Raw genomic sequence first — 13,555 nt, 5'->3', positions numbered from 1 at the left:
ACTGTTTGTTCTGAGTACTGCCTGAGCCTTTCTATGCTCTCACAGCTTTGGGAGAAGTCGTTTCAACTCAGGGAACCATGCCCGGGACAGCTACTACCCTTTCCTGAGCGGGGTGTTAGGGTGCACGTCAGACCTATGGGCCCGCTGCCTCAACCCCCACACCGTTTCCCACCGTCCTCAGAGCAGAAGCCCTGCTCATCGCTCATTGTGTCTGGTCTCTTTCTGTGCCCAGACAGCCCAAGTTCCTTTTTGCCTCAGGCGCTTTGCACCAGCTGGTTGTCCTGCCCAGAACTCTCTTTCCTTTGTCACCCACTTATCTCTAGTCTCTTTCTTAGGTCTCTGATTAAATGTCACTTCTTCAGCTATATCTTCCCTGACCACTCTGTCTACAGAAACGACTCCCCGCTCTGAATCATTCTGTCACAGCATCCTCCGTACGTCCTTCAAGGAACTTACAGCCCTTTGTAATGATCTTGTTTATTTGTTTCCTTGTATGTTCTTGGTCTTACCCCAGTCGACCAAGGATAAGTGGGTACATTCTGCAGACCCAAAGTGGCCCCCCATTTGTTTTTTCAATAAAGTTTTATTAGAACAGAGCCTCTCTGAATCTTTTGCTATTGTCTGGGGTTGCTCTCCTGCCGCGGTGAGAGTTGAGTAGTTGCTGTGGAGGACCGTAAAGCCGGTCATGTTTGTTATCTGGCCCTTTGCAGAAGAGTTTTCTGGCCATTGCTCACGATCATGCAGTTCATGTGGACGCCTTGTTTATCCGGACTGGTCAACTGCTGCATCACCAGGACCTGGTACATCGCCTGGCACGTGGCCGGTGCCAGTAAGAATAAAGAAGAAGGAAGAAAGGGAGTGAGGAAGGAGGGAGGAAGGAAAACAAAGCAAGGCCTGTGGGTTCTCCGCACTGCTCTCCTTTCTACACATCGTCTTAGCTCGTCAACTTACAACTGCATCCATGAACCATGCGCGTGCCTTGGAGACACTGAATCATATACTCCTGGTTTTGAGATCCGGGTTCCGTCAGTGGAGCAGGTGCTATAGACAGGGTCATAGAGAGGCTTCCCGCTCCCATCATCGCAGGGTGTAGCCCAGTGTCTGAGCTGGAGAATGAGGCATCAGAACTCCTGAGTTCCTTTCTAGTCTTTGGCTTCACAGGCCGAATGGCTCCCAGTGACCCTTGCTTTTATAAGACCCTCCTCCCCTTTCATTGTGGGTATGACGCGATGTCCCTCCTGGGATTATGTGATATTATATGGCGAAGGGACGTTACCCTAGTGGGCATATGTAACACGTGAGCCTTTTTTCTTTTTTTTAAAAGATTTTATTTATTTATCTGACAGAGAGATAGAGAAAAAGTACAAGTAGGCAGAGCAGCAGGCAGAGGAAGAGGAAGAAGCAGGCTTCCTGCTGAACGGGGAGCCCAATGCGGGGCTTGATCCCAGGACTCCAAGGTCCTGACCTGAGCCAAAGGCAGATGCTCAACCCACTGAGCCACCCAGGAGCTCCTCATATGAGCCTTTTCAAAGCAGAGTTTTCTTGGCTGGTGGCAGAGAAGTCAGAGGAGTGAGAAGCATGAGAAGGACCTGACTTTCTGGTTTGAAAGTGGAAGACACCACAGGAGAAAGGACTGTCCGTGGCCTCTAGGAGCAGTAAGGGAGCAGCCGTGTCAGCCCTACAGCCACAAGGAACTGATTTGCAACAACCTACATGAGCCCAGATGCCCATTCTTGCCCGGACCCTCCTGATAACAGCCTAGCCCAGCCAACACCCCGATTTCAGCCTTAAGAGAACATGAAGAAGGACCTCATCCCCACCCACCTGACTCTGACCTACAGAAACCAGGAGATCCTAAAGGGTATGGCCTTAGGGGCAGGTTGTTACAGAGCAGCCAACAACTGACAAACCTCGGAGCCCTGAAGAATCTCCACTGGGGAAACAGCTTTGCCGCCCAGCACAAAGGCCTGAAAGTGTCCTCTTCTGGGAGCTCGCTTCGCCTTTTATCAGTTATAGGACCGTGAGCAGGTGACGGCTCTGAGCCCCATCTGTAAAGGGGGACGATAATACTAGTAATTGCCTCGGCCCAGTATGCATGCACCGTAAATGAGGGGATGCACAGAAAGCGTCCAGGGCAGTGTTGGGCCCAACCGGCCTCAGCAGAAGCTCCTCCGCTTTCCCTCTGCGCACCTTCTCCCTAAAGTCTTACTCCTGATTTTCACGTGTAGCTTTGTCTCTGGGGAGACAGTCCTTCCTTCACAGCCTCCTGTCCTCAGCACCAGGGACCCCGTGCAATTTCAGGGCTGGCTCAGTAATATCACGGCAGTGGGGCTGCTTGGTCCTCAGTCGTCTCTCCGGCATAAAAGCAACGCGATTACTGTCTTCGGGGGAGCTGGGGCTGGCGGAGAATCCAGATGTTCAGTGGCAAGTGCTCTGTCAACACTGTGACATGCAGCTAAGGCATAATGGGGAGGGAAGGCCAACACGACCCTACTTTCTTAGCTGAGCTTTTCACATTCTGTACTTACACAGAGAGTGACGCATAAAGAACATTCGCACAAAAAGACAGATGTCCAATTCACCAGGACCTCAAGGTCAGACAAACGGGGGTGACCCTTGATGCCATTTATTAAATGCTTACTTTGTACTTGGCGGTTCTCTAAGATCTTTCCACGTTTGAGTTGATTTTCCCGGCTTTACAGATGAGGGAATGGAAACTCAAGAGAGGTTAAGGCACTTCCCCTAGTTACGCAGCAAGTGAGCGAAAGGTCTGAGATGAGGACACAGGCGGTCTGGCTGCAGGGACTGAGCTTCTGACTGTGGTGCTGGGGGACCTGTCGAAGCTCTGCACTGACCAGCCCTGTGATGACCTTGGGCAGTCATTGAACCTTCCTGAGCCTGGTCTCCATCCGTCTCCCGTTCCTGTGTCGTTTGGTGAAAACCCAATTACATCATTCATGAAAAGGGCTTTGCATGGTGGAAACTCTCAGACAACAGTAGAGCAAAGAGACAATGGGGACATCTCTTGGCTGGTGACCTGTGGCCTTCTGAGTCTGAGAGGCATTGTCCTGAACCTGTTTCCAAGTTTGGGAAGAAGAGCAAATGTCAGTGGGGGCTTGGGGGGAGGACCTGAAGCTGGCAGGGAATGTCCAGGCGAAGGCACTCTTGCCTCAGAGTTCAGCGAGTCCTCTGAGGCTACCCGGTGTGGCGTGAGGAGGAAGGGCGCTGAGACAGCGCGGTCAGCCTCTCAGAAGCCCTGTGCTCCGGGCTGTGGTGGTCCGGGCAGCGCATGAACCTGGACTCATTCGGTCCCTCAGACCCAAGGCAGCGTGGTCACATGTGCGCCAGGGAGATGGCACGTGGGATGACTGCATTTGCTATGTTTCAGCTGCTTGGGCAGAGCAGGACATCCTTCTAGAGCAGATGCTGGTCCTCCCCAAGGCTGTCTTCTAACTCCAGCACGGGGTGGGAGGAATGTGGACAGGACATGGCCCCAGGGGGTTCCTGACTTAGGAAGGAGGTGGTTTCAGGATTTGATGCCACTCTCTCCTCTGTAGCCTGGAGCTCTCTGGAACCCCTCATTCTAGGAGCTGGATCATGTCCCCACACACCCACCTCCTGTCCTCCACTGTTACACTGGGGCCTTCCCTGTACTGGGCTCCTTTCCTTGTCCCTCCCCTCCCTCCTTTCCCCCTGCATTCTCCGGTTTACCATTGATAATGGTAAAGGGCTGTTAGATTTCTCCTTTCAGATACCAGGTTGTCCCTTACGTGCTAACTTTCAATACCTTCACCCCTAAAAGTGATGGCATGTCCACGTAGCTTTTAATCTAACACTTCTGAGAGCCCACTGCCCGCTAGAAAACGCCGGCCATCTCTAGCGTCGTGCCCAGTATGATTTCACGTGCGTTTAGTCTCCTGTATAGATGACGAAACTGAGAGTCAGGAAGGGTGAAGCAGTTGGCTCAGTGTTCAGAGGTGTGAGAGTTTGGAATCCAGGTGTGTTGTGGACACACCCCACGCCCTTAAGAAAGACCCTTAGCGGCTCTTTCTGTCCGGCCTCTGTAGGTGCCTGTCAGCTTAGGATGCTGTAACAAATACCACAGATGGGGATGGGGGTCTCGTAAACAACAGACATTTATTTCTCCCGGTTCTGGAGGCTGGAAGTCTAAGGTCAAGGTTCCCACTGAATCAGTTTCTGGTGAGATGGTCTTCCTGGCTGGCAGACAGCTGCCTTCCCACTCTGTCTTCAGGCAGAAGAGACCCACCTCCGATGTGTCTATCTGTCTCTCTCCCTCCTTATAAAGCCACTAATCCCATCTCGAGGCCCCACCCTTGGACCTATCTAGCCTTAATTACCTCCCAAAGGTCCCACCTCCAAACACCCACACACTGAGGGTTCAGCATTGCTGTATGAATTTGGGGGACACAATCCAGTCCTTAGCACTATTTCGTGTGGAGCAGGAGGCTCAGCGGGTCTCAGTCAGGGGTGGGGAGGTGAAGAAGGAAGATGAGCGTTTCCTTTAGAACAGCTTCACCCAACTGAATCTCAACTCCACTACTGTAACCTTGAGTGTAAGTCACAGTGACCTTGGCCAACCACTTAGCTTCTCTGATCTTTCATTTCTTCCTCCAACATGGTGAGCACGCCCGCGTTAGCTAATTAGCCGCATTGTGGGAAGGTCCAGCCCGGACCCCTTGGCCAGATGGATGATGAAAGTAACTGGTCATTGGTGTGTACTGTTTCCCAGTGTACCAAGAGGTTTCCCACGTGTGAGCTCGGCGTGGAATTGCGTTGCTATTCTTCTGCTGACTTTAGAAACTTACCCCAGGGTTAAGGGGGACATGAGTGGAGGGCGCATGTGGGACAGCTGTGTGATGGGGTCACAATGGCGAAACCCAGTTTGCAAGGACAGGCAGCCATGCTCTCCTCTACAGTTTTCAAAAGAATATTGAAAATGCGAGTTTTGTATTCAAAATACGCACATATTGTCAACTTACCAGGTACCAGGTCTTGTGCTAGATGCTTCTTTACACGTAAACTCTTATTTAATCCTATAGCAAGAAATGCTTCTATAGCGTGGGTTAAGGAGGCTCCATGGGTTTTCAATACAGGATGGGTCAAATCCCATCATCAAGCAGCAGCATGTTATCCCCCATTCCCCCCACTTTTCACCATTTGGGGTTTGGTAGTTATCTTAAAGTCATGAAGGTTTGAAGGCTCAGACGCCAGCATATAGGCTTCCCTTTGGCTCCTTTCTTTCTCTTTCTCAGTGAATCTCAAACTTTGGAATCCATGAAACCTGATGCATCAGACTGAATAAATAAACCCCAAGCCAGGGTACTGTATGGGCAATGTAAGCAATTTTTTGCCTTACATGCTGACTACAGATGCTGACCCTTTCTTGGAAACAAAACATCCACGAAGTTGTTGGAACAGGAGGTGATCTTAGAGTTCACCTGGCCAAACCCTCCCATCTTGTAGATGGGAAGACCCATTTGTGACCAGAGGGCACGGAAGGATCACAGTGGATTGCATCATAATTAGGAATCGAGTTGGGAATGTTTTCATCGAATTTCGTTACTTGTCTGCTGGTTAAACATCTGCCCAGGGAATTGGACTTACGACTGCTGAGGTCTTTGATAAAATGGCACAGATTGGTTTCCTGGCTTCTCTCACCAAGTTGTTGGGAAAACAGTGGGCTTCATGTTCACCAAGATCACCAGAGGTACCACGGGTGGGTAGTCTTAGAGAGTCTATCAGTGTCCAGACCCTCTGTTAAACCAGAATTCTCCATCTTTTCTCCAGACCAGCGCTGGGGAAGATTGGTCACCAATGGAAAACATTCAGCTTAGCTCTTTCAAGAATGTTCTTCTTTCCTGCAGGCTGAGTTTTTGGGGTTTCACAGTGAGAAGGAAAGGTAGCCCATGGGCTTTAGGGGAACAGGCAGACCCTTCCTTACTGGCAAGGGGGAAAGCATTTCTTCCGTGTCCCCAGACTTTTATCACATCATGAGCTCTGCTCAGAAGCTCGGGCTGACCGTCGGCTGCCATCTGGCGCTCAGGCCTCTCACTCCATGGGGGTCTGTGGGGCTGGAGGCAGAGACTGAAGCTGTCCGTGTCAGGGTCATTATATTCCCTGTGTGGACAGTTAGTTGTCAGACACCAAAGGGCTGGAGGTGGGGGCTTTGCAGCCCATGGTACGGACATGTCACCATGCTGTCTTTCACTGTACTGCACTTGGACCTAATATTAGAGCCTCTCCTGAGTCTTGATGCCAGCGCCCTTAGGGGAGGCTCTCTTCCTGTCTTCCACTTTGCTCAGCGTAGATCATCACAGACTGGCCTTCTGCTGATTAGCCAGCACCAGACAAGGGCCAGCACGATGTACGGACTAGAGGATTCACTCTGGTTAGTAAAAGTCTGGTCCAATGAGTGTCTCAGGTGCTGAGGCTCAAGGAAAACCTTCCCCTTGGGAAGACATAGGTACTCTTCAGGCCAAATCACATCATACACGTTGGTCTCACATTGTAAGACTGAGTTCTGCACTGGAGTGCTGGGGTGGCACAGTTGGTTAAGTGTCCTGACTCTTGGTTTCAGCTCAGGTCATGATCTTGGGGTCGTGAGATCAAGCCCCATGTGGGCTTTGATTGAGCAGGAGTCCGCTTGGGATTCTCCTCCCTCCGCCTCTGGTCCTCCCACTAGTGCTCTCTCCCTCTCACTCTCTCTGAAATAAATAAATAAATCTTTAAAGAAAGACCTAGTTCTGCACTAAGTGGATTATTAACCTCTTGCTGATAATACCAAGAATGGTAATTGTTAACAATTAATGAGTCCTTGTGGAGTACTGGCTCTGTCCTGAGGGCTTTATGTGTATAACCCAACTTCATTTTCCTGGTCACCCTGTTAGGGGTAGAAGTAGGAAGCCCATTTCAGAGATGAGGAAACTGAGACACAGATGGGTGGAGTAACTTGTTCACAGCCACAAAACTAGCAAGTAGAGGAGAGACAGCAGGACAGGCTCTATGCCCTTATATATGTGGTTTTCTTACAAAGGTCTGGGTTTCATCTGACCTGAAGATTAGGTTTAGTATCCGTGAATGCTTGTTCCTCATCTTTCCTCATTAGGTCCAGGGGTAATGGAAACTGTATTCTTATGCAGGAACTAAAGTAGGAGAAAGTTCAGCCCTTGGTCACAGAGCCCTGAGATGGCTGCCGAAGCTAAGATGGCTGTACTTATGCTAAGGCTAAACCTGAGGTGCGATGGCCTTGATTTTTCTCGGCCTCCACAGTGGCATGCTAGCAAAAAGCCTCTTAACTCTTCTGCTAGACCACAATCTGTAAAGATGTCTGAGTGAGAGCCACGGCAGCCTTCTTGCCACCATGAGGCACAAGGTGGCAGGGGATGACACCCGACTCAAAGAAAGCAGAGCCACGAGATGGAGAGCGAGAGACCCTCAGGTCAAGCTGTGCCTATCATGGAAAATAGAGTTTGCTCATCTATGTTAGTTCATCAAACGATCTTAAATGATGTGGTCTGTTATAATGAACATGATTTTATTAGCCTACCCATGGCAGGCCTTTAAAACAATTCATTAGGGAAAGGTGTACAAAATTCCCCTGAGAAAGCTTTTTCTTGGTCAGCTAACTGATCAATAGGGTGAATGAACCCCATATTCCAGTTTAGCACAAACACACCTGGGTTGCAAGGGGTGGTAGTTTCATAGCAATTACTTCAAAAGAGAAGGGGGAGTGGTCCATTTTACAGGATAAAAATCAGGCATGGAAAGACTACATCAGGAAATGGGGTAATCAGGATTCAAAAGTAGGTGATCAAGATCAAGATCAAGAATCCAAGCTTTTACTCACTATGCCTAATATAAATACTTAAAAAAAAATCCAAGAATATTTGTTGAGGAGCTACCATGGATCCATCATGGAACACGTCAGCAAATAAGACCCACAAACACCCCTGCCTTGTGGTATAAGCGCTCAAGTTTATGTGTATGGCGAGGATGGAGAGAAAGCAAACAAGAGAAATAGTAAGGAATGTTTTTTTTTCTGTGAAAAAAGAAAAACAAACAAGCTAAGGGGAATCAGGGCAGGAGAGTTCCAGGTTTTCGTAGAGCGGTCGGAGTGGGCCTCTTTGGGAAGGTGAGGTGAGAGAGGGAAGGGAGTTAACCAGGGGGCTACCTGAGCACAGAACATTCTGGATGAAGAAAAGAGCCAATGCAAAGGCCCAGAGGCAGGAGTTTGCCTGGCAGGCTTGAGGAACAGCAGGGAGGCTAGTGAGTTTGGAACTGAGTGTGCAGAGTACAGTAAAAGATGAGGACAGGGCAGTGATTGGAAATCTCTGAAAGAGTGGCTTCTGTAGGGTTTGGAGCAGAGGAGGGACAGGGTGTGGCTCTGACTGCTGTGGGACAATAGGCTGTTGGCAGGAGGTGCAGGGAGCTTAGCATGGAGCCCTTGACTCTAATCCCCATGAAAGATGGCGGCAGCTCAGTCCAGGGGGGCAGGACCAGAGGCGGTGACAGGTGGTCGGGTTCTGAATGTGTTTTGATGGAAGAGAGGAAGGAGTTTGTAATTCCAGGTGTGGGGCAGAAAAAAAAAAGGCATCAAAGATAATCTTAAGTTTGGGGGCAACATTTGAAGGATTCAGCTGAACACAAAGTCTTTGAACTTCATTCCTGTGGCCAAAGAGCTGTACCTCTTCTGCCTCTGCCCACTTCGTTTTCTCTTATCCAGAAGGGCCGTCTGGGATGGTACGCTGCTTCATGACAGTTCCTATACACATCCTCCCACCTCATTCCTGCCTCCATCCCGAGGCTCTCCTCCCATCGGACAGAGAAGGAAACCGAGGCTCCGGGAGACGGTGGCTCACCCAGCCCAGCTCACATGGTTGATGAACTGATATTCTCTATTCTGTTCCATTGCAATATAGGAATATTCCGTTCCCCCAACCCTGCTTTTTGGATGTCATAGCAGAAGCAGTAGTGTTCTGGTTATAAAATAGCAAATTGTGCCTACCACCTTCATTTTTGTAATCGATGTGGTCTCTAAGTTTTGAGCTCTGAGTGCCTCGAAATCCTTGAAATGGGTTGTTCTTCTGAAGCCTTCTCTATAAACACACTTCCCATAGGCTTATAACTTTCTGCAATTGTTACGCCCGAGTTTTCGCGTCTGAGAGACCACCAAGGAGCCAAGCACCGATGCAATCACGTGAGGGTTTATTTGACAAGCTTAAGCTTGGGCCCAAGTATACCCGACACAGCGGAGTAGGGACTTGGACCCCGAGCCAGACTACAGTCAGAGTTTTTAAAGGCAGAGTAGGGGTGGACTTGGCGGTGGGTGAGGACAAAGGGGGTTATGGATGATGTAAGTCTCTAAGGAATTTTGGAAGCGAGGTCTCCAGGACCTTGAGGGGCTAGCTGTTGTCTGAGGAAAAGGTTATTCATTACCAATAATAAAAATCTTCTTGTGAGACCCTTTAGATGTGTATCAGTGGGTCATATACTTGGGAATGATTTTCGACACTATCTTGGAGGTTTAGAGATAAAGTTTCCTAAAGGAATTGTTAAAGTAGACTTACAAGATTCTGGTCCGACTTGTCCGGGTAGGGGGTCGGTCAGGCTAGGATTGTCCTTAGCAAAATCTCAAGGTGAGGGCAGTTAAATCCCCAGGGGAGAGCCACTCTGTCTGTTTCAAGGGCTTGTCAATAGGTGAGGAATTTTAATGATTTTCTTCTCCCTCTGTTTCCCACATCAGCTAAACTTGAGGTGGGATGGCCTTAATTTTCTCGGCCTCCACACAATATCATGCCTTAAGATCTAGAATTTTTTGTCCTTGCTTTTTTTTTTTTTAAGATTTTATTTGTTTGACAGAGAGAGAGAGATCACAAGTAGGCAGAGAGGCAGGCAGAGAGAGAGAGAGAGGGAAGCAGGCTCCCTGCTGAGCAGAGAGCCCGATGCGGGGCTCGATCCCAGGACCCTGAGATCATGACCTGAGCCAAAGGCAGAGGCTTTAACCCACTGAGCCACCCAGGCGCCCCCTTGCTTTTTTTTTTTTAAGATTTTATTTATTTATTTGGTAGACAGAGATCACAAGTAGGCAGAGAGGCAGGCAGAGAGAGAGGAGGAAGCAGGCTCCCCGCCGAGCAGAGAGCCTGATGCAGCGCTCTATCCCAGGATCCTGATACCGTGACCTGAGCCGAAGGCAGAGGCTTTAACCCACTGAGCCATCCAGGCATCCCTGTGCTTACTTTTTTTTAAATGAGCCTGTATTATGTTCTGCTTGATTGGAGTGCCCGCCTTTGTGGCTACTTGTTTGTTTTCTGGTTGTGGCTGCTGCCATCTGACATACTTGCTTTTCCCTACTTGGATTCAAATCACTGGATCTGTGATCGCTTAGAAGATCAGTGTGTCCACCCTACCGGTTTAAGAAGCAAGACTAAGCTTGATAGCAAAGCTGGGGCCTGGGTGGTAGGCAGAGAGAGTTGTGAAATCGAGAGAAGATGCAAAACTTAACTTGGGAGTACCCGCCAGTGACCAAACCAGCTATTTTCTGCAATTGCTGTCACTATCTCTATGCCACAACTTAGGCAACCAGAATTTCTTCTTGTTGGGACAACTACATAATTGGAGAATTCACTGCCATTTTCCTGCAGAGGCTAAAGCCCCACTTTCCTGCATTCTGACTCTTCTCTGAATGAATAAAATGAAACACAAAGGCGTGACCACCCCCCACCAACTCCTCCCACCCCCCCAAAGCTGCATTCATGAAGTGTTAAGGCCTTGGGTTTTAAGAAGTCAGGAAATGCAGATGTAGAGTTTTGGGTGAGAGGTTTGGTCTCTGGTGGTTGTCAGCCTTGTTAACTAACATGCACTCCCTCCAGCACTTCCTGTGACTCCCGTTTCCATCCATGGAAATTAATGCATTGTTGTAGCAAGGAGAATCACTCTGAGCCTCTGGATATTCAAATGAACTTTTAAGTGAGAATCTCCGCTGCTTGGGAGGGAAGAGGAAATGAGAAAGGCCAGGAGGGAAAAGTGAGAGAGGTCTCTTGGCTTCTCCTCCTGATGGAAGTCAACTGTTCCAGCAGAGTTGACCATTTCCTGCCTAGATCACTGCCACAGTCTGCAAGGAGGGTCCCCCTCTGTGGTCTCCTTTCCTTCCTTTGCCTGGCCATTCTGTTTCTGTAAGATACATCTTCCCAAATCACTGTTCTTGTGGTGGCCTGCCTTACTTAGAGGCCTTTAATGATACCGTAATGATGGATCCATGTTATTATATATTTGCCCAAAGGCATAGAAAATATACCCAGAGTGAGCCCTGATGTCAGCTATGGACTCCGGGTGACTGGGGTGTGTCAGTGTGGGCTCATCAGCTGTACCAAGTCAACTACTCTAGTGGGAGATGTTGGTAATGGGGAGGCTGTGCGGGAGTGGGTGCAGGGGGGATGTGGGAAATCTCCAGACCTTCCTCTCAATTTTGCTGTGAACCTACAACTACTCTGAAAAACTAAAGTCTAAGAAAACAAAACAAAACAAAAAACCCAAACAACAACAACAACAAATCCCAGCCTCCAGTGACCCCATATTATTTATGGATCAGATACATACTCTTGATCCCAGTGGTGAAGGGCAGTGTGTCATTAGTCTCTACCTCAACCCGTCCCTGCTGCCACCCACTCCTGGGGGCTCCACTCCACCACCCCCAAGGTGATGTAGGCTTTTTCTTTCATTTCTCCAGGACCACACTTCTGTGGCTGCCCTGTTGGAAGACCTCTCCCCCAATACAAACCATCCCCACCCATCCAGACTCAGGCCAAGGTCATGGTTTGCCTCTTCTATGATGACTTCTTCAGCACTTACCATGACTGAATGTTTGTGTCCCTCCAAAATACATATGTTAAGCCCCTAATCCCCAATGTGACAGCATATGGAGGTGGGGCCTTTGGGCAGTGATTCGGGTTAGCTGAGGTCACGAGGCTGGTGCTCCCGTGATGGGATTAGTGCACCTAGAAGTGGAGACACCTAACAGCTTGCTTCCTCTCCCTCTGCCATATGAGGATACATCAGAAGATGACGGTCTCTAAGCCAGGAAGCAGGCCCCCACCAAGAACCGAACCTGCTGGCACCTTGATCTTGGACTTCCCAGCCTCTGGGACTATGAGAAGTGAGTGTTGGCTGTTTAAGCTCCCAGTCTGCCGTGATTTATTGTAGTAGCCTGAGCGGACCTAAGACCTCCCTTACCCCTTTTCCGCATAGTGACTGCTTCCTCCAGCCTCACTCCACCTGCCACCTCATCAAATATTGTCTTATCTGTGTTCAGTCTTGTCTCCTCAATGACCATCTAGGCTTCCTGAGGTCAGGAATAATGCCTCCAACTTCATTGGTGGTATCAGGGCGCTTATCACAACAACACAGATGTGCCTTCAACTCTTGTGTTGACTTCAGCTCACCAGGGGGAGACGAAAAATATTCTCTTACTGTCTAAGATCTGTGGAAAAGGAGCCCTCCACAGATCCTCTGGTCCCCGAAGCCTCATCACCCCAAAAGGTAGTGCCACTTTGAAAAGTTGCAGGAAGAAGATGGCATGGAGGGGCCTCTGGGTACCAACCCCTTCTTGGGTGTTGGCTGTTCATCCGCCCTGCCAGCAAAGACATGTTTATGGAGTGTCTCCTCTGTCCTCAGCATGGAGATGTCGTTCGGATGGGGACAGTGTCCTGCTCTCCTGGAGCTCATGGTCAGTCTAGGATGTGTGTGCGTGCGTGTGTGTTAGAAGGTGGGGGCAGAGCTAGCAAATGAGAAAGGAAATCAGTGAGGTGATTTCCACGCAGACATGTGCTCTGGAGGAACTCTAATATGTAACTGTGTGGTGAGTCAGATAACAAGACGAGATCACCACAGGTGTGTAAGGTGGAGAGTCTCAGAGGAAGGGGGAATAGCAGGTTCTATCAAGCTGTGAGGCAGGGTTCTGAAGCTTAGAGCTGTTGGCATTTGGGGTTGGATCGTTCTTTGGTGCGGGGCTGCCCTGCGCACTGTATGAGTTTCAGCAGCATCTCTGGCTTCCACCCTCTCGGGGTACTAGCAGCAGGTTCTACCCTCCATGCCCCAGCCAGGTCATGACTGTAAGGTTTTATAGGCGAGATACACAGGACACCAGGCGAGATAGGTGCAAGGCAAGGTTTATTAAAGGTGCTCTCCGGAGAATTTCCGCGACTCAGGAGAGGAGAGTCCGGGAAGTCGCACCCGGGAGGGGATCGAGTGGGTCTTTTATTTGGGTTAAGACAGGGCATAGGTTCACAGCCATATAAGGTAAGGTATTTGGGGCATGGGTTTCACAACTATATATGGTAAGGTATTGGTGATTGGAGGGTGGGGGTGTCTTGATGTTTCCATTTCCTGCATAGGTATCAGTTTACTTATGGTGACGTGTCCTTGGCATATGTCCTAACGGGGGGAGAGTCATGGGTAAAGGAAGAGGGCAGCCTGGAAGATGACGGCCTGGTGGCCATTTTTATTGTTCCTCCTGCATTCCCGGAGCCGCGGACCCAAC

This window comes from Lutra lutra, chromosome 4 (assembly GCF_902655055.1).
Source record: "Lutra lutra chromosome 4, mLutLut1.2, whole genome shotgun sequence".
Classification (NCBI taxonomy): Eukaryota; Metazoa; Chordata; class Mammalia; order Carnivora; family Mustelidae; genus Lutra; species Lutra lutra.
This window is presented reverse-complemented; position numbering follows the sequence as displayed.